The sequence below is a fragment of the Ambystoma mexicanum genome, chromosome 13 (genome assembly GCF_040938575.1).
Source record: "Ambystoma mexicanum isolate Mex_15411 chromosome 13, UKY_AmexF1_1, whole genome shotgun sequence".
Taxonomy (NCBI): domain Eukaryota; kingdom Metazoa; phylum Chordata; class Amphibia; order Caudata; family Ambystomatidae; genus Ambystoma; species Ambystoma mexicanum.
In genome coordinates this window covers 58,199,256-58,221,246 of record NC_090938.1, presented here as the reverse complement: position 1 = coordinate 58,221,246, position 21,991 = coordinate 58,199,256, and positions in this window count along the sequence as shown.

The following is a 21,991-nucleotide window of genomic DNA, read 5'->3' as shown; positions in this document are numbered from 1 at the left end:
TTCTATTGCAGAATAATTGCATTCTGCCAGTTTGAGTACTCTGGAAGCAAAACAAATGGGTTGTTCACTTCCCCCTTCAACCTGTGATAATACTGCACCTAAACCGTGATTGCTCGCATCAGTGGTGAGAATGCTACCTTTATTGGGATTGAAAAGACTTCAAAGTGGGTGCAGCATTCAGATCCTTCTTGATCTTTGTTAGGCAGAAACCTGTGCAGTTCCCTCTGGGACCACTGCAAAAGATTTAGGACTACAGGTGTTTGGCAGTAAACCCACTTGGTAGCAGTCTGTACCACACAGATTCACTTGGTAGCTGTGCATTTGTTAAGACGGATTTCTGAACTCTGTCCTGGCGGCGCAGAAGTTCAGAAGGCCAACCTAATTACTTGGAACAGGGTAACCTCTGGACAAGCCAGACCAATCAGAGTAGCGATCGCGGCGGTCAAGACTAGGTCTCAAGAGGGGTGAGGGTGACTGAAAGCCCGCAATGAGCACACAAAGCAAGGACACTCACAAATTACTCCAAACAGGTGTTATATTAAAAATATATACACATTTATTCCAAGGCCTTTGCAACAATGACCGTAGCGAGAAATCACAATAAAACTCTAGTAAACCAACACATGCCAAACCAATACAATATATATACAAATACAAACGAGTCTAAAGCGTTAGATGCACGAAATGTGTAGTCCACCTAGAAGGGGAGGAAAACAGGCAGTGCGAAATAATGATTAGACCCAGTCCGCCTTCAGAGGCACCTAACTAAAAGGAAGTCCAAGCCCTACGAAGAGTGGAGCCTTGTGCTCAAAAGTACCTGCACACGCTGGTGCCAATGGGCAAAAGGGGAGTCTCTTCGAGGGAATCAGGCAGTTCAGTTCGGTGCACAAATGAAGAAGAACAGAGTTCCGCGACTCAAGCGCAGCCTCCACTGTGGGCAGAAGCAGAGCGCGAGTACAGAAAGGCGTGCTGTTTGACACAGCGGGGAAAAGCTATGGGCTCCTGCAGGAGGGCGACCAGTTCCTAGCTATGCTACTCACCGGTCCCCGATGCAAGCAGACCCAGGCTTCTCCGCATCAGTTTCAGTGCTGGCAGGTTCAGGGGAGCAGGGGACGTCTCGTCGTCGTGTAGATTCTGCAGCAGCAGAGTTGAGTTAAAGATGTCCCAAACGAAGTGAACCTGCACAGTTTGTTACCACAGCAGGGCAACGGAGCGGCCGTGTGTATCTCAGCCAAATGTACACTACTCACTTCAGACATGGGAATGCCAAGTATACGAATCGTGTGAGAGTGACAAGGACTCGAAATACAACACAACCTGGCGGCGGTTACAGAGCAAGACTCCTGGGTAGGCTGGTCAGTCTGCTGGATGGCCAGAGACACTTCCGAAGCCTTACGTGCAGGAGATGGTGAAGATGCCGAGAATAGCTGTCCCCGCTATTCCAAGGGTCGAAGTACCAGTACAGGCCTTCTGGTTCGATCAGAGGTAGAAAGGGTTTCACAAAGCGGCAGCAGTGCAGAGGAGCAGTCCTTCAGCGGGTCACCAGCGATTCCTCGGTTCAGCCTCGTGGTTGCAGGATACTTGGCTCCTGTATTCCTTTGTTCGTGAGAACTCAGGAGATCGACATGGTAGTGGCGTTTCCAGCCCCCTCTTATCCACGGTTCCCTTCGCGCCAAAACGGAGGGGACCCAATGGGAGATCCGCTCATAAAACACTCACACCATACGTGGACCTATCACGGACCACGGTGGTCCAGGCATTCACACCACACTAGACTCTCTGGCACCCAGGATGTGTATTGGGACCAGACATCCCAGCCCACATCCTGGAGGCACACACAAGGCCTGTAGAAGCCCGCGAAAGCATCTGTGTTTCGCTGGAAAGTACATGCCCAAATAAGGAAGGCCCCGGGTCGGCTCGACCTGGGGAAGGTGAAGGGGGCAAGACGGTCAGCGGACAGGACAAAGGAGCCTCGTGGTCTGGCCATTTTGGGAGCCAGGCCACCATTTTGGGCTAAGCGCGAGAAACGCGCTTAAAACGCCAAAAGGAGCTCAAAAACACAAGAAACGATCAATGCCACCATTCCCGTCCGTGATTCACTTGCACCGATCAGTTACAATCCAAAAAGAGTATCTAGGGCCTGTAGAAGGCTAGAGACCCAAGAGAGCAGTAACTTAGCTTACAGTGCCCTCTTGTGTCATGTTGCACGAAAGCTGCAACATGATAAAGAAACTACGGAAAACAGCGTTTCCCGGTACTGACTGTCTTAAGGGCATGTCAGTTTCCCCGAATGGAGCGAAAGCCCAGAGGAGTGCGGCAGAAGGCTGCACTTCTCTGGCAAAGTCTAGATCATGGTGAAAACAACAGCAAAAAGTTTAGGGGTTGCCACATGGAAGGAAAATTACCCACAATTAAGAAATCTTTCCTAACACTCGCCCCTCCCAGACTATGGACAGGGGGAACTAATCCACCCCTGGATGAGTCTCTTGTTCAGGTCAGTTAAACATTCTGGACAACCCATCAGCATTGCTATGTTGGACACCTGGCCTATGCTCAATAGTGAAGTCGAAGCCTTGTAGACTTATGGACCACCTAAGCAACTTTGGATTCTCTCCCTTCATGTTCATTAGCCACTTTGAGGGCTTATGGTCAGTTTGCACAGTGAAGTGGGTCCCATAGAGGTAGGGCCTCAGCTTCCGTAGGGCCCACACAACAGAGAAACATTCTTTCTCTACCGTGGACCATCTGAGCTCTCTGTCCTTAAGCTGGCGACTAATAAAATCAATAGGGTGTCCTTACCCTTCTCATCTACTTGCGATAGTACAGCTCCTATCCCAGTGTCAGAGGCGTCCGTCTGCACAATAAAAGGTATTTGATAATCAGGGGCCCTGAGGACAGGGGCCTGGCACAAGGAGTCTTTTAAGCCGTTGAAGACCTTCTCACACTCGTCGGTCCAAGTTACCTTCTTGGGTTTCTTCGGAGTGGTGAGGGCAGTCAGAGGGGCAGCTATGGTGCCATAGTCTGCCACGAAGTTGCGGTAATACCCCGTTTGTCCTAAGAAGGCTCTCACTTGGGTCTGTGTAGTGAGGGAAGGCCAGTCTTGTACTGCTTGTACTTTACTGGGAAGAGGCTGTATCCTCCCTCCACCTACTTCATGTCCAAGGTAAACCACTGAGCCTTGTCCAATCTGGCATTTACTAGCCTTTATGGTCAAGTGTGCTTTCTGAAGAGCCTGGCGCACAATCCCGAGGTGTTTCACATGGTCTTCCCAGGTGGGACTGAAAACTGCTATATCGTCCAAATATGCAAGACAGAATTCGTCCAACCCATTCAACACATGATTCACAAGCCTCTGGAAAGTGGCAGGTGCATTTTTCAACCCGAACGGCATTACCCTGAATTGGTAAAGGCCGTCTGGAGTAGAAAACGCTGTCTTCTCCTTGGCATGTTCTGCTAAAGCTATTTGCCAATAGCCAGCAGTGAGGTCAAAAGTACTGAGGTACTTGGAGGCACCCAAAGTATCCACCAGCTCATCTGTTCGAGGCAAGGGGTGTGCATCTGTCTTGGTGACAGCATTCAGAGCCCTGTAATCCACGCAGAACCTCAATTCAGAAGTGCCTGCCTTTGGAACCAAAACCACAGGGCTGGACCAAGGACTACTAGAGGGTTCAATCACCCCAAGGTCTAACATCTTGTTGACCTCGGTCTTAATATAAGACCGTACTTTGTCTGACATCCTGTATCCCCTACTTTTGGTAGGTACACTGTCTCCTGTGTCTATGTTATGTTTGCACCAAGGTGTCAAACCAGGCGACTGTGAAAACATGGGGGAAAACTGCCTAAGCAAACTTTTCACCTCAGCCTGCTGATCAGAAGTCAGGTGAGGGGCCACTCGGACACCCTCAAAGGAGCTATCTGAAGGACTGCTTTGGAACAGGTCGGGGAGAGGTTCGGACTCCTCTTCCTCAACATCTGAAGCCAGTAGCAGTGCTGCGATTTCGACTCTTGGGACGAAAGCCTTCAGCCTATTTACGTGAAACACTTTTGGAGCCTGTCCAGGCCTTCCAAGGTCCACTAAATAGTTAACCTCACCCAGGGGCTCCACCACTGTGTAAGGGCCTGACCATTTGTCCTGTAAAGCTCGAGGCCTTATGGGATTCATGATCAGGTGTAAAGTTGATGAGGGAAGCTTTCTGGTCGTACCAATGTTTCACCAACGCTTGTCCTGCCTTCAATTTATCACTAGCCAAGCCCATCAGAAGTACCATCCGTTTTCTGATCCCCAGCACATAATCTACTACGTTGGTAGGAACAGGGGGAGTGGGCATCTCCCATCCCTCTTTGACTATGGCTAAGGGTCCCCGTACAGGATGACCGAACAGAAGTTCGAAGGGGCTGAAGCCAACACCCTCCTGTGGTACCTCTCGGTAGGCAAACAGTAAGCATGGTAAAAGAAGATCCCATTTTCTTCTCTGAGGTTCTTCCAGAGCCCCAATCATGCTCTTTGACGTTCTGTTGAAACGTTCCACCAGACCATTGGTCTGGGGGTGGTATGCAGAAGAGAACTTGTAGGTGACCCCACATTCTTTCCACATAGCCTGCATATACTTTGACATAAAGTTGCTGCCACGATCCGACACAACTTCTTTAGGGAAGCCAACCCTAGTAAATATGCCAAGTAACGCTTTTGCAACTGACTTGGCAGTTACAGTTTTCAATGGGATGGCCTCAAGATATCTGGTTGCATGGTCGACCAGCACCAGGATAAAACTATTGCCTGAGGATGTTGGCAGGTCAAGGGGACCAACAATGTCGATCCCTACCCTTTCAAATGGTATTTCCACAACTGGGAGTGGTACCAATGGAGCTTGGATTGTCGAGCCAACCTTACCAGATAACTGGCAGGAGGCACAACTCCTGCAGTGACTTTCTACTTGCACCCCCATCTTGGGCCAGTAGAAGTGCATGGATAACCTTTGCTTGGTCCTCTTAATACCAAGGTGACCAGCAAGGGGCACTTCATGCACCAACTGCAGGAGGAAGGGTCTTACAGCAAGGGGAACCACCAACCTCCTATGGTCTCCTTCTGTAGACTCTGTGGGCTCACTATACAGGAGTCCACCTTCCCAATAAATCCGATGCGTCCCAGGAGGTTCACCCTCAAGCTGGGAGCAGGCCTGTCTCCTTAGGCCTTCCAGAGATGGGCACTCACGTTGGCCTTTACTGAATTCTTCCCTGTCAGGACCACCTTCTACTAACAAGTCTTTTAGTTCAGGATGGTCGTTGGGGTCAAATACTTCAGGCATCGCCACCTGCTCGTCAGGCCCGGGCGATTGACCAACTTCCTCCACCGCAGTGGTAGGCGAGCTCGGGAGAATGTTCTCTTTCCCTCGTCTTGACTTGTTTGCTCCTTTTGCCTTGGGTTTCCCCTTCGGCTGGGGCGGCGTATTGGTCTTGGCCAATGCTGCCCGTGCTTGAGACCGTGTGTAGGGTCTGTCGGCAGTGTCTCCTACGAGCCCTAAAGCTCTGAGATCATTGCCTAACAAGACCTTTACTGGGACGTTTCTCTGAATGCTCACTGGAATCCTGACTGCTGTACTATTTAAAGTAAGATTTACAGGTATTACTAGAAACATGCGAGGTGGGCCGTCAGCCAACTTAGTGGGCATCAGAGTAGCTCTGGCAACTAACTCTGAGTCTACCAAGGTAGAATCCACTACAGTTCGACTGCACCCACTATCCCTAAGAGCTGGAGTATCTACTCCATTGATCAGCACACTGTCTTTAAAGTAGTGCTTGGTATTATCTGGAATCCTAGCATAAGCCTCTGCGACTTTAGGCTCCCAGGAACCCAGGGAAACTAAAACTACCTCAGCTTCTATCCCGCTGGGGAAGGAGTCTGAGGAGAAGGATGCTCCTGTAATCTCTTCTTCCTCATAGGAGGAGAAGGCCAGATTAGCGGAGTGGACCCCCAAAGGTTTAACCTTACACCGGGGATCCCCCTTCACATGGTCAGTTGCTCCACAAGCAAAACAAGATCCATTGGGTCTGTTTACATAGGGAGGCTTATTGTAACCAGAGTTCTGTTTCGGAGGCTGACCTCCACTACCCTGTGAGTTCTCTTGTGTCTTACCCTTATTTTTCTTTTTGTGGCCCTTTTGAGAAGAAGATTAATCAGATTCTCCACCCTCCTTATCTTTGGACTTTCTCCCTTCCTCCTGCTTACCAGGATGAGTTGTGTCCTTATGGGACACTCGATGTGACACCCATAAGTCTGCTGCAATGGCCAGCTTCTTAGGATCTATCTCCTTCGAATCGGCCAAATGCTGCTTAAGCTCCGGGGAAGAAGATGCAAAAATGTGTTCCAGCATGACAAGATTTATCATGCCTTCAAAGGTAGAAACCTTATAACCTTCGACCCAGCCAGTGAAGTTTTTGAAGGATTCGGTTACATAAGATAACCCAAGTAACACCTTCTTTTTTCTTGTACTCTCAGAATCGTTTTAAATATTGGGCAGGAGTCTTTCCAAACTTTAAAATGAGAGTTTGCTTTAACATTGCGAAATCAGCTCGCTCAGCCTTCGACATTTCCATAATGGCACTACAGCCAGAATGGGGCATTCTGCTGAGTAACCAGGCAATCTTATCAGCATTGTCAACTTGTTGAACTTCACATGCATACTCAAATGTATTCAGCCAGTCCATAATGTAATTCCTTTCCTCATACACACTGAGCAGATCTTTCGGAAACCGTGGATGAGAGGAGGCCCCAGACCCATGTCCAGGACCCTTGGATCCATTTGCAACCTGAAGCTTGGCCAGTTCCCTCTGGTGATCCCTGTCTTTCTGTTTTTCTGCCTGTTCGATTTGTAGTTTGGCTATGCTGAACTCAAGCTCCTTCTGCCTAAACCGGAGCTCTTGCTTCTTGAATTCAAGCATAGCCTCCCCGTCAACACTGGCAGAGGAAACATTAGACATCTCATCCTCCCTGTCCTCGTGGTCGAGGTGGATCAGTGCAGCGGCAGAACCGTCGGTTCTACCAGTGAGAGCAGCCCCACCTCCTTCCGCACTGTCCTCAGAAGTTATAGCGTCAAGCTGCGCTTCTTGCCATGCCACGATTCTTTGGATCATATCCAATTTGGTGCCTTGAGAGGAAACACCTCTCTCCGCACACATCTTTTTCAATGTTTCGGAGTTGGAAGCATTTAAAGTTAACAAGGTATTTGTTTCCATACTGTTAGATAGGACTATGGCCTTTTTTAAAGTTATACTATAACAATTCACTACGTGTCCCGGTAGGAAAAACTTGAAATGCCTTAGTTCGTGCGCAACACTGGATACCTTCAGTCGTATCCCACCGCTGTACACCAATTTTTTAAGACGGATTTCTGAACTCTGTCCTGGCGGCGCAGAAGTTCAGAAGGCCAACCTAATTACTTGGGACAGGGTAACCTCTGGACAAGCCAGACCAATCAGGGTAGCGATCGCGGCGGTCAAGACTAGGTCTCAAGAGGGGTGAGGGTGACTGAAAGCCCGCAATGAGCACACAAAGCAAGGACACTCACAAATTACTCCAAACAGGTGTTATATTAAAAATATATACACATTTATTCCAAGGCCTTTGCAACAATGACCGTAGCGAGAAATCGCAATAAAACTCTAGTAAACCAACACATACCAAACCAATACAATATATATACAAATAAAAACGAGTCTAAAGCGTTAGATGCATGAAATGTGTAGTCCACCTAGAAGGGGAGGAAAACAGGCAGTGCGAAATAATGATTAGACCAAGTCCGCCTTCAGAGGCACCTAACTAAAAGGAAGTCCAAGCCCTACGAAGAGTGGAGCCTGGTGCTCAAAAGTACCTGCACACGCTGGTGCCAACGGGCAAAAAGGGGAGTCTCTTCGAGGGAATCAGGCAGTTCAGTTCGGTGCACAAATGAAGAAGAACAGAGTTCCGCGACTCAAGCGCAGCCTCCACTGTGGGCAGAAGCAGAGCGCGAGTACAGAAAGGTGTGCTGTTTGACACAGCGGGGAAAAGCTATGGGCTCCTGCAGGAGGGCGACCAGTTCCTAGCTATGCTACTCACCGGTCCCCGATGCAAGCAGACCCAGGCTTCTCCGCGTCAGTTTCAGTGCTGGCAGGTTCAGGGGAGCAGGGGACGTCTCGTCGTCGTGTAGATTCTGCAGCAGCAGAGTTGAGTTAAAGATGTCCCAAACGAAGTGAACCCGCACAGTTTGTTACCACAGCAGGGCAACGTAGCAGCCATGTGTATCTCAGCCAAATGTACACTACTCACTTCAGACCTGGGAATGCCAAGTGTACAAATTGTGTGAGAGTGACAAGGACTCGAAATACAACACAACCTGGCGGCGGTTACAGAGCAAGACTCCTGGGTAGGCTGGTCAGTCTGCTGGATGGCCCAGAGACACTTCCGAAGGCTTACGTGCAGGAGATGGTGAAGATGCCGAGAATAGCTGTCCCCGCTATTCCAAGGGTCGAAGTACCAGTACAGGCCTTCTGGTTCGATCAGAGGTAGAAAGGGTTTCACAAAGCGACAGCAGTGCAGAGGAGCAGTCCTTCAGCGGATCACCAGCGATTCCTCGGTTCAGCCTCGTGGTTGCAGGATACTTGGCTCCTGTATTCCTTTGTTCGTGAGAACTCAGGAGATCGACATGGTAGTGGCGTTTCCAGCCCCCTCTTATCCACGGTTCCCTTCGCGCCAAAACGGAGGGGACCCAATGGGAGATCCGCTCATAAAACACTCACACCATACGTGGACCTATCACGGACCACGGTGGTCCCAGGCATTCACACCACACTAGACTCTCTGGCACCCACGATGTGCATTGGGACCAGACATCCCAGCCCACATCCTGGAGGCACACACAAGGCCTGTAGAAGCCCGCGAAAGCATCTGTGTTTCGCGGGAAAGTACATGCCCAAATAAGGAAGGCCCCGGGTCGGCTCGACCTGGGGAAGGTGAAGCGGGCAAGACGTCAGCGGACAGGACAAAGGAGCCTCATGGTCTGGCCATTTTGGGAGCCAGGCCACCATTTTGGGCTAAGCGCGAGAAACGTGCTTAAAATGCCAAAAGGAGCTCAAAAACACAAGAAACGATCGCTGCCACCATTCCCGTCCGTGATTCACTTGCACCGATCAGTTACAATCCAAAAAGAGTATCTGTATACTGACTGTCTTAAGGGCATGTCAGTTTCCTCGTAAGAATGGAGCGAAAGCCCAGAGGAGTGCGGCAAAGGCTGCACTACTCTGGCAAAGTCTAGATCATGGTGAAAACAACAGCAAAAAGTTTAGGGGTTGCCACATGGAAGGAAAATTACCCACAATTAAGAAATCTTTCCTAACAGCTGAGCAGTCAGACTTCTCTCAAGAAAAGTTAGGCAGTATGTGGAGTATACAAGATAGGGCAATTTACACAGTAGAACAAGCAGACACGGAACAGAGCTTCGGTGTAAAGATATATAATTATTTATTGTAAAAACACATCTATGAAAAACACACTGGCACTAATACGGAAAACAACTTCAATCGCAATTACTATAAGTATATCAATCCCCTAACAATATTTCGACAAGTCTAGGTTCAACGGCACCACTTATTTGCAGACAGAGGTGAATGCTTTAACCTAGATGGCACTCTAATATTCGTTAGAACGGGAGAGAAAAGGCAGGGTATGAAACCAACTCGGTACCAACACTTTTACGAAGCAACTGCAAGGCAAGTAAGGCAGGGTCTACTGTAGATCACAAAGTTCAGAGGCCAGGCCCACTCGGAGAGAGGCAAGGCAATATGTCCCAAAAAGTATCACAGTGGAAATGCACTTCGAGTCTTTGTAGCAAATTGTCACAGAAAGGTTGGACCAGTTTAGAACAAAAAGTTAAGAAGGTCTGGAGGCGACCCAATGGAAAGGTAAGGATTAAGACACCTCACGCTAACCGTCACAAGGGAAGCCAGGCGGACACAGTACCTTGTAACTGAAGAGACAGCTCCGGCGGGGGCAGTTGTTCCTGGTGGTGGATGCAAGTCGGGGCTTTGCCAAGAGATGAGATGGTCTCGTCGTCGAAGGAAAGTTGAAGATTGTTGCACCACCAGTGAAGAGACCAGCCGCAGAGTGCTCCATCACAAGGCACCACCTTTTGGTCGCGGTACGGGCTAGTGGCTATCCGGTTGCCGGGGTGCTCAGCACAGGCAATTCGACCACTACGCCTTGGAAGCGAAGAAAAAGCAGTGGGACTGATTGTTCCCACCAGTCAGGGGAAGAAGACTCTCCAGCAGGGAGATCTCCTCTGTCGTTGGGAAGTGGTGAGTCGGTTCAGCAGGGCTCCACCGGAGGTGTCGTCGTTGCAGGTCGGCTCAGCTTTACCCTCGTCGGATTCTTAGGTCCTGTGGCGACTTCTGAAGATCCAGTCCCAAAAGCCCTGCTTTTATGCAGAAAACCCCCATTCATTCAGCCTAGCTGTCAATCAAAACACGCTAAGTGGTGAGCGGGGTGACTCACCACTTGGGCCAATCACACCAGAGTGCGACTTGAGTTGGCAAGGCAACTCAGTCCAGGGTGCCTAAACCGCCTCCCGCACCCCCTGTGGTACCCAGACAGAATGGCACCACTTTGGAGGGCTTCAGTGCAGAAGCCCGCCAAAAGTGTAACAAAGGGCTCAACCTTTGGTTCGGAGTTACAGAGGCGAACACATCCGCCATTTTAAAAACCGAGTTCTGGCAGAAAATACCAACCGGTAGATTTATTTAAGATAAATAAACCGTCGGTATGTTAGAGACTAACGTGAAAAGGTATTAGCCTCCAACAATGGGAAGAATCCCATAGGAATATATTCGGGGTCGAATATAAAAAGTAGTTTCCACATCACCAGCCAAAACTCGACGAGGGGGGACGGGACAGTGCCCCCTCGAACAACAGACCAGGGGTAATCGAATTACCCCTACCAGTACGTCCACAATAGGATGGTTTGTACGGGTTCTGTTAGTAAATTTAGGTCTAGTAAAGCCAATGGTGACTTTACATGCCCTGGGAGACAGTAGTCAGGCCCAGGGTATGGAGTCTATGGTGGGGGTCACCTAGAACACCCCAGTGTTACGGCACGGAGGGTGCTGTGTAACACACATAGCAAAACACATGAGGCCCTATGGAGTAAAAGACCCCATAGCCCATCGAACACATTGACATTCAAAGCAATTTACCACAAATCATGTCCAAGAGTGGGAATAAAAGGAGTCTCACTCTTGGCAGGATGACAAAAACAAACTCCAGGAATCCCGCAAAGCTGCTGGGGGACTCACTAGGTTAGGAAATTCAGCCTAAACAGAGAATTCTCCCTAACAATCTTTTTGAATTCCAACTCACATTCTTCATCACATGCAAACCTTACATTCTTTTTTGCTAACTTCCTCACATTGAAACTCTTTCTAGCTAAGTCTGGAATAAATTTGGCATAATATTCTGCCATTCCTAAAAATGATATGAGTTTATCTTTTGTGTCTGGATTGGTAAAACCTACGATAGTATTAACCAAATCTTGTTTGGGCTTTATGCCGGTCTCAGAAATTTCATGTCCCAAATACTGTATCTGTGATCTGTTGAATTTGCATTTCTCCTTACTGAGCATAAGAGCAGCTTCTCGAAAAATATTTAACACTTTGTACAATCTATCATCATGTTCCTTTTTGTCTTTCCTATAAACTAAAACATCATCCTGAAAGCATAGGACACCTTCCATATAATGGAATAAATTGTACATTATACGTTGAAACACTGCAGCTACAGAGATTATCCCAAAGGGCATTCTCCTGCATTGAAACAAACCTTCACTTGTAATAAAAGCTGTTACATTCTTAGACTTAGGGTGCAACACAATTTGATGATACACATACTTGAGGTCAAGCGTGCTCCTGACCTTTGGATCCCTAATTGAACCCAACATTTCTGCTATATTTGGCAAAGGACGTCTATCAGGAACTATGCATTTATTTACTGACCTACAGTCAATACAAAGCCTAAGTTTCCCATTAGGTTTATGGACTACAACCAGAGGCGACACCCATTCAGAAGATTCAACTCTCTCAATAAAACCTTGCTCTACCATCTTTTCCAATTCCTCTTTTAGAGCACGCCTGATAGCCGCTGGCACTGGTGTTACTTTATGTACAACAGGAACAGCATTGCATTTCATTCTTATTTCATGTCTAAAGTTTCTTAAACTTCCCAGTTCTTGTTGTAGATTGATGATCAAATAACAATGATCAGACGTAGCTATATTATATTACGTGGTTTATTAAAAGGAAGTCCCCAGCAGGCAACCTCCATCCACAGGCATCTTGTTGTCTGGTTCTGGGTAAGTTCCAGAACCAGACAAGCAGAACATTCTCAATAGAATCATAACAACAACATTCTACATTATAACATCTCCCTCCCCACACATTTAAGGAAATATAATTGCCACAACTATATACAGAGAAAATTGACATGAGCTCCAACAGGGCTAACAGATTCTTTTAAATCTCAATCTACCCCACTTTACAATATAGCAAAAGGGGATATATGTAGTGGATCCATGGTGCAAGAGTGATGCAGTTCAGTGTTTGATTAGATGCAGGTGTTGCAGTCTTAGTAATAAATAAAATCTTTCTTGAAATTATGTACAACTCTTCTAGACCTCGACGGGTAATTACTGTTTCCACATGGATTTTTATAACTCTCCCCATCAACAAACTTCTCCACTGTTTCTTCATTCTTTTTAAAAATAATGTTATCTCCATTATCTCTAGCTTGTCTGGATACATCAAAAGTAATATTATCGTCAATATTTTTTGTTTGATCGGATCTCTCTCTCCATATTCCTGGTGCGACAGGCTGATCAACACCATTCCTCATCTGATTTTTCCCCAACAATATGATATCATTACATGACCACTTGTTACCATCTTCCAGAATTACTGATTTCTTGGAACATTTGACCACCCTCTGGGGAGATCGGAATTTGGATTCACCTTTCATAACTCTCTTGGGTTCCCTTACTCTAATCCAGTCTCCACTCTCAATCTTGCTATCTTTTGCATGCTTTTGTTTATCATAATAATTCTTGTATTGCTCTTGTCGTGTCTTAACTCTCCTTATAATTTCATCCATGTCAATATTCTTGCTCTTCTTCACAGTCATCCAGGCAGGTCTAAACCTGTTGTTGGCAATTCTCCCTCTCATCAAGGTAAAAGGTTCCACCTCTGTCACTGAATGCGGAGTGACTTTGTATGCGTTTAGCGCTTACTTGAGTGTTTCTTTCCACGGCAAACTATTTGCTACAGCAAATTGGATTGCTCCCTTTATGAAACGATTCATCCTCTCCACTAACCCATTACTTATGGGATGGTACAACGCCATCGTGTTGTGTTTGATGGCTCGTTCTTTCAGAAAGCATTGTACTTCTTGTGACATAAACTGAGCTCCATTGTCAGATATCAACTCCTGTGGATCACCCTCTCTACTAAAAATTTCTTCCAAAAATATTGTAACTTTCATGGCAGAAACAGACTCTTCAATGATTCCACACTCCACCCATTTTGATGTGTAATCAACCAACACAATAAAATATATTTTTAGCGGCTCTAGTACTTCATAGGGACCAGTTATGTCGATGGCCAGTTTTGTCCAAACCGAATCTGGTACAGCTATTGGTTGTAGCGGCGTAACTTTAGTTAACTTGCCCTTGTCACTCACCGCGCAGGCGGAACATTCTTTGACTAATGATTCTAATTCACCCCACATGTTGGGCCACCAATATGTTTCTCTGATCCTTCTTTTTGTCAAACTCCTCCCTACATGTCCTTCATGGGCAATATCCATTATTCTCTTTCTTAATGTCGCGGGAGGAACAATACGATCTCCTCGATAAACACATGCATCATCACATGAAATTTCATTCTTTATTTTTTCCCAGAGCTTAATGACAGCCTGAACATCTTTCGAGCCACTTTCTACTGCTTTCCTTAAATAGTTTTGTTCTGGATCTAGAGCTGTAGCAGCAATCCATTCATCTCTCCCAAAACTGGGATGTATTTGCGCAATAATGCAATCTAAATCTTGATCCTCTACCAGATCCTCACCGCTATATTGGTCATTTCCTTCACTGATGCATGGCATGCAGGAAAAACAATCAGCAACTATGTTTGTTCTCCCCGGAGTGTACTTTATAACCACATTATATTGCATAATAATTAACGTCCATCTCCTGATGCGTGGAGACGTTAAGTGAGGATTCTTTGGATTTAACACGTGTATAAGTGGCTTGTGATCTGTTTTGAGTTCAATTGGAATTCCCCAAATCAGTCCTTTGAAAGGTTCTAAAATCCACTTGACTGCCAACGCCTCCTTCTCAATAGTTGAATAGTTCTTTTCCGCCCCCTTTAAGGTCGTAGAGGCAAAAGCGATTGGGACCACAAAGCCATGTTGTACTTGTTCCAGGACATCTCCCAGCCCCACATTGCTCGCATCCACTGATATCATAGTCTTGGCACCACAATTGAACGTTTTAAGGGCAGGTGCTTTGTTGATCAACACTTTGATTGTGTCCAATTCCTTCTTGCATTCTTCAGACCATTCAAATTTCGTGCCTTTGGTCATCAAACTTCTCATTTGACATGTTCTATCTGCATAATGGTCCACAAACTTAGAGTAATATTCAGTGAGACCCAGTAAACTCTGAAGTTGGTCCTTGTTAACAGGATCTGGAAGTTTGAGAATGGTATTTACAAGGGCTTCCTTAGGCCTTACTCCTTCTTCATTGATGCAGTGACCCAAATATGTCACTTCTTTTTTTTTTATTTTGCATTTCTCAATCTTTAGAGTTAGACGTTTCTGTTGTATAATTTGTAACACTCCCAACAGTTTAGCGTCATGACCTTCTTCCGTCATGCAGACACCAATATGTCATCTTGAAAATAGTGTACACCTTTTAAACCACTGAAGAGATGTTGCATCAGTCTCTGGAAGACGGCAGCTGCTGATGCCAAGCCGGATGGCATTCTCTTGTATCGAAAAGCTCCCAAGGGTGTTATGAAAAATGTAAGATGTCTGGACCCTTCCTCTAATATAACCTGATGATAAGCAGAAGATAAATCTAGCGTGGAGAAAAACTTTGCTGGTTCCATCGTGGTGAGCATTTCTCCAATATTGGGTAGGGGATGGCGATCAACCCAAATATTGTTGTTAAGATCTCTTAAGTCCACACACATTCTAATCGCTCCTTCTGGTTTCCTCACTATAACAATGGGAGACAGCCACTCAGAGCTCTGTATTGGTTCGATGATGTCTTGTGAGCATAGCTTCTCCAATTCTCTCTGTAAAGCTTCTCGAGTACCAATAGGGATGTTTCTTACTTTATGCACTACCAGTTTTGCACCCCTCTTAAGTATTATGCGATGCTTGAATCCCTTAAGAACACCAATATTGCCATTGAAGACTTTGGGAAAACTCATTGCTAAATTCTCAGCAGAATCACAGCTATTATTCATTATGCTCGTAATTGCCACATTTTCACCAGGGTGTATTCTGATCTTCAATAATGCCTGTTCCCACCAGCCAACTATTGAAAAGTCATCCTTTGCCACATATAATTTACAGTATGTTTTCCTCCCTTCAAAGTCCAAATGCACCCAGGTATATCCTACGATATCAATGGGTGTCTTGCCATATCCTGTTGCTCTAACTTTAGCAATTTGTAAGTCATTCATATCCTTTTTCAATTCATTAAGATATGTCTCCATGTCCACCATAGTATATGGTGACCCTGTATCGACCATTAGCTGTAGTGTTATGCCATTAATGGCCATGGGCACCCACGGACCAACAGTGCCTCCAGCTGGAGTAAGAGCTAATATATGTACCTCATCCTCGAAACCACTAGTGATCGCCACCAAGTCATTCGACCCAGCAACTTCTTCCAATGCTCTCACACTTGTCATGGCTCCTCTTCCAAAGTGGCTGTTATTTCTTGTAGTATTGTAGCGTGGATTGAATCTGCCTCTTCCCCTGACATTGCGACAGACTTTCCCAAAATGGCCCACTTGTCCACACTTATAACATTCAGCTGAGTGAGCCGGACAATCCTTTTCTGCATTTGCCTAAACCAACCACATTTCAAGCACCTGCCTTGTGGTCTCTGGGGCCCCTCTCTATTTTGTCTGGAGTTTATGCCAAAATCAGACTTTACCATTCTCTTCACAATAGCAACCAATGCTTCTTCATCTTTACTGGAGCTTCCTTCACTTGTGTCCTGTACTGATTTTATGGCAACACATTCAGGCTTATTTTGAAGTTCTTTCATGCACTTATCTCCCAGTTCAAATGATATTGCTATCTCAATGGCTTGCTCTAAGGTGGGATTCTTTGCTTGCCATAGTCGTTGTTGAATTCGACTATCTGCAACATGTAAAACCAGTTGGTCTCTCAAATATTCATCCGCCACACCCGTGAATTCACACGTCGATATGAGGCCTCTTAAGGAAGCAATGTAGTCATCTACTGATTCATTCTTGTATTGTTTTCTAGAGAGGAATCTGTACTGTTCCAGCACAATATTTGTCTTATTGCCAAAATGTTTGTTCTTCTTTAACAGTGCAGTCTCATATTTCCTTACACTAGCTGCTGAATCCCCAGATCCTTCCTCCGTATCACTGGGTTCTGGTAAAGTCCTGAATATTCTCAGAGCTTCTGCACCTACACAATTGAGCAAGGTGGCTTCCTTCATGTCATTGTTGTCCTTAGCTCCACCAATAGCTCTTTAGTAAACCTGAAAGTTGTCCAGCCATTGTTCCCAGGGACACACAGGATAACCAGGTAGGGCCATACATTTCACTGGGGCCACAATGTTCTGCATGGTGAATTTGCACAGTAATGACACACCCTCAGGAATGAATTATGTCCTTAAGTCTTCCTTTTTATGCCTTTTGGGTGTGGCCCGTAGTCCACTGGAGGGAGTGCTTACAATTGTTCAGCAGGATTTCTTCATTTATATTGATCTATTCCTCCCCTTTCGTGACTTCTGGATGTGACACTGTAATCCACTGAAGGGAATACTTTGCAACTGTTCAGCAGAATATCTTTAATTTATACTGAGATGTCTGCTGCGGGCAATGACTCAACAAAATGTCCACTGTCCAAAGAAATCATTCTCACTTTGTTTTCCTTTAAATTCCATAGCTTAGGCACCCACTGCCATAATGTCTTCATGCTTTTTCCACTGCTTTATTATATCCTCTTTTTATTTTCCTATTTCAGTAAGCACTTAATGTGATGCAACTTTACTCTCACTCATAAGACGTGCCCTATGTGTTCACTGTGCAGAGCGTTTCAATTACATTGTAAAATAGTTGCGAGCGTTAACAAATTACATGCTGTGCCAGCGTGTAGTTTCTTTTTTTTTTTAATTTTTTTTTAGTGTTGCTTTGACAATACGCACTGTCCGTAGTGTTTATACGTTACCATGGCATTCCAGACTTTCAAAATTGTGGCACGGAATGCCCGTATTAAGGTTCTTTAATCTAATTCATTTTGTATTACTTCCCACGTAGGAACGACGTGCTGATGTACCGTATGCTCTGTGTGGCCTTCTTCGGTTGCCGGCTCGCGCACTGTTTCATAAGATGCACATCTCCATTAAGCGATCACTTTGGTGAGGGTTAATACTCCATGGCTATAAAGGTTGCCGCCGTCTAACCTTAGTAGTTTCTTTGATTCTGCAGCTTACGTGGGTTCAGCTGTCTTCGTTTCGCGCTTCAACAGTCAAATTAGTTACTGTTCCCTGTTGGCGCGCATCTGGGGACTTCCCACCGCTCACTGACAGCTCCTCGTCGCCATTTGTTGTAGATTGATGATCAAATAACAAGGATCAGACATAGCTGTATTATATTACGTGGTTTATTAAAAGGAAGTCCCCAGCAGGCAACCTCCATCAACAGGCATCTTCTTGTCTGACTCTGGGTAAGTTCCAGAACCAGACAAGCAGAACATTCTCAATAGAATCATAACAACAACATTCTACATTATAACAGTTCTTCCCTGAAAACTGGACGATGTTCAAGATGTTCAAATTGTACCTCTTGATCTATAGCATACACCATTTCATCCGCACTGGGGTCTAGTCTTATTTTTAATCTCCTCTGATGAGACCAGCTCAACAAAGGATGAAGACCCCTTTTTGCCACGTATACTTTCCCTTTGCTGTTCTGTCTTTAAATTTCATGGTCGACCAAAACCAGCCTTCTAATTCAATTCGTTTACCCCCATAGGTAACCGGCTTCACATCAATATCTGTTAATGCAATACTCTCTTTGAAATGTCTATCAAATATTATTCTTGGTAACAATGTATACTTGGCACTATAGTCAATGACCGTCTTAACAACTGAATTGCAAATCTGTATGTCAGCCATAGGTTTTTCTAAATCCGCATCACAATCTTCCACTATATTGATGTCTGAATTCTCAATCGTAAAGGTACATTCTTCAAAATCATCACATAACTCATCAACATATTCAATGTTTTCTGCTTTGGTTTTGCAACAATTCGTAAAGTGTCCTTTCCTACTACACCTTTTGCACATTTCTTTTAACGCTGGACACTTATCACTTCTAGCAATATGATATATGCTACCACATCTAAAACATTTCCTCTTATGATCGTTCACATCCCTTTTTTCATCTCTTGCCTTGAATTTTGGCCCTTTTTTTCTTTCATATACTTGATCTTTTTTGTTTGTTTCTTTCTAGTAGTTTTACTGTTGACTTATTGTGCATACAATAGTTCTGGAACATTAGTCATATTTAGTTTGTTATCAGTTTCTTCTCTTTTTTCCAGTTCCTTTATACATCTGTTTGTATGTTCCACTTGCTTTGAAATCCTGAGAACTTCATCTAATGAAGGATTGCCTTTGGCCGATAGGCATCTCATTACTTTACTGTCCTTACATTCCAAAAGAAACTGATCACGGAGGCGCTCTTCCAAATTTGATCTAAAATCGCATGAAATGGCTAAACCGCGTAATGCAGTGATGAATTGTTCTACTGTTTCTCAATTTTTTTGTTTTCGCTTCCCGAAATGGTATCTTCAAGAATGACACTAATGGACTTTTCGTAATGTAGATCAAGCATTTTTATACACTTGTCATAGTCCGTCAACCCCACAGACTCCGGATCAGATAGTGCAGGCAGGTTCTCAAATTGTTCCTGACCATAGTTTCCCAAACAATGAATAAGTAGACATCTCTTCCTCTCACTGGAGAAATTGAGACCATGCGCTGCTAACACATAACAATCAAAACTCTTCTTCCACCGTTTCCATGGCACAGGAGGTTCACCTTTGGTGTCTAAAAAGTAATTAGGGGGCGGTATGCCTTGCATGACTGGCAGAAGTTGCTGATAACAATTGTTTAAATGAGGTTTGAGAAAAATCTGTATATAGTATATTTGTTTATATTATGTGAGATGCGTGGTCCTTCTTGATCATTTATATTCTTGCAATAAAATGTTGCCTCTATTAGTGGAACAGATTTGATGTTCCCAATATATTTGCTTTTTCTCTTTCTTGTAATTTTGTTATGTGGCTGACTGTAATGATATAATTGATAATATGATGGTGATGGAAGTGTAACAATTGATGCAATACTGTTTTTGTTTCTTTATTAATTGCTCCGTACAATTTGGAAGCTCAATCGCCTTTAAAAACAACTAGCAACACGTTGCTCAAGGTTGAATGTTCCTTTGTTCAGCAATAATGTATTTATTTCCTTATTAATTGCTCCGTACAATTTGGAAGCTCAATCACCTTTCAAAATATCTAGCAACATGTTGCTCAAAGTTAGATGTTCCTTAATCTGGCACTCGTATTCTTTATGATTTGCTCTGTGCACTTTGGAAGCCCAATCACCTTTAAAAACAACGGATTGTACTGCTGAGCAAGCCTTGGTCTATTGAAGACAGTTATATATCCAAGTAAACTTCCTTGGCCTTTTTTGTTAAAGTTCTTTACTTGATCCTTCACACAGGTAGTGTGATAGTTTCTGCTCTTCAGTCCTTTGACTTCACAATCTGTTCAATTGTGGTTTTCCTGGAGTTCAGTTTATTCCAATTGGTGACCAATGTTACCTGGCTTGCAGGTAGTGGTAAATCCAGTGTGAATGAACAGCTACTCGGTGGGTTTGCTGTTCTAAGCCAAATAACATCCCATCCTCGTCGCCACTAAAGTATTGGCTCACACAGTATTGTAGATAAATTGGTTTATTTAAGATCCATAGATAAACCCACCGGCTCCACCACAGCTAACAGTTCCTCTCTCAGTTCACTCAGAACAGCATCCTTTCTACTGGGTTCCACATTCTATATTCCCTCCTCTATTACATCACTGTCCCACAATTACATATAATGGTGTTCACTAAATGCATGTTCATGTACTAAGATATTACAAGGGGTTATCAGGAGGAGTGTGGAGGAGGTGAAGAAGAACAACGGGCTGGGAAAGAGGGCTATCAGAAGGAGTGTGGAGGAGGAGGTGAAGAAGAATAAGGGGCAGGGAAAGAGGGGCCATCAGGAGGAGTGTGGAGGAGGTGAAGAAGAATAAGGGGCAGGGAAAGAGGGGGAATCAGGAAGAGTGGGGATGAGGTGAAGAAGAATAAGGGGCTGGGAAAGAGGGCTATCTGGAGGAGTGTGGAGGAGGTGAAGAAGAATAAGGGGCAGGGAAAGAGGGGCCATCAGGAGGAGTGTGGAGGAGGTGAAGAAGAATAAGGGGCAAAGCAACTGGCCACAACAGCCGGAATTGACCCCTACAGTACAGTCAAGGAGGCCGTCGCCGCCCATCGCTTGACCCCAAATGCTACCACGAATGTCTCCTCTCATCGGCTGTTGAGAGGGCGCAGAGCAGCTTCCTCTCTAGTACCGCCTTGGTCGTCAAAAGTCAGGGAGGATGACACCATAAACATGGATGAATTGGTCTGGAGGATGAGCAAAGGCAAATCTTGCATGAAACTATGGAACAACCGAAGAAGAGCTGCCCAGAACGTTGACGTTCAGGGAGGGGATTTACTCAAAATAAAGTTGACACATAAGGAACCCATGACAGGATCCAGGTTAAGCAAGCCCCTCAGAGTGTGACAAAGAGGGACTGACCATGTGTGCACTCAAGATGGGAAGAGATGGAACTTGGAGTGAGTGGCGCTATTTGAAAGAAGAGCCAAAGAGGCGTCTGACCTAGAGAGTTGTGAACAAGTACTCAAGGACAGGGAGACCGGGGGCGACAATTCGATCAATGACTTGCAGGAACCCGCCTGCGGAGACAGCCCAGACAGCTCCATGGGGCAGGAAGTGACACTTCAGGCAGAATTCGAGCAGCAAGAGGAATCAAGCGAGATGGCTGAGAGGGAGCAGCAAGGGCAGGACGGAGGAGAAACCCGCCCCCAACGAGAAAGGAAAAGACTAGCTCGCCTCGCAGATTTTGTCCTGGACTAGCACCAATTGGCTCAACAAAGAGGTCTGTAGAGACTAAGCATTGCGAGACGTTGGGCGCCCTAAGTCTCGCGAGACTTTGAGCGCGATGCGCGACGACCGCTCTGCTGGCGGCATTCTGAGCGCGGGGAGGGCGCGGATCACACCCTAGCCCCGGCGCTCCTCCTAATGCCTCATTAATGACTTTATAATACGGTCCTGACTCCATGCCCTTCATGGGACATGTCCACCCTGACCCCAGGTCAATAGTTAATGGCAGTTTCCACACAGTGCTGTGACTGTGATACCTTGATGCCTGTTTAAGAGAACAAAGCCTCTTCAACCCACCCAAGGCCCTGTGAGTTCTGTGGTTGCCACAACACATGTGCTCTGATCAAGTGTAATATTCTAATTTAACTATCTGTACTCGCATACTGTATGCAAATCCCGCATCCCCTCTGCACCGGTGGTGTAGGCCCAATTTCAC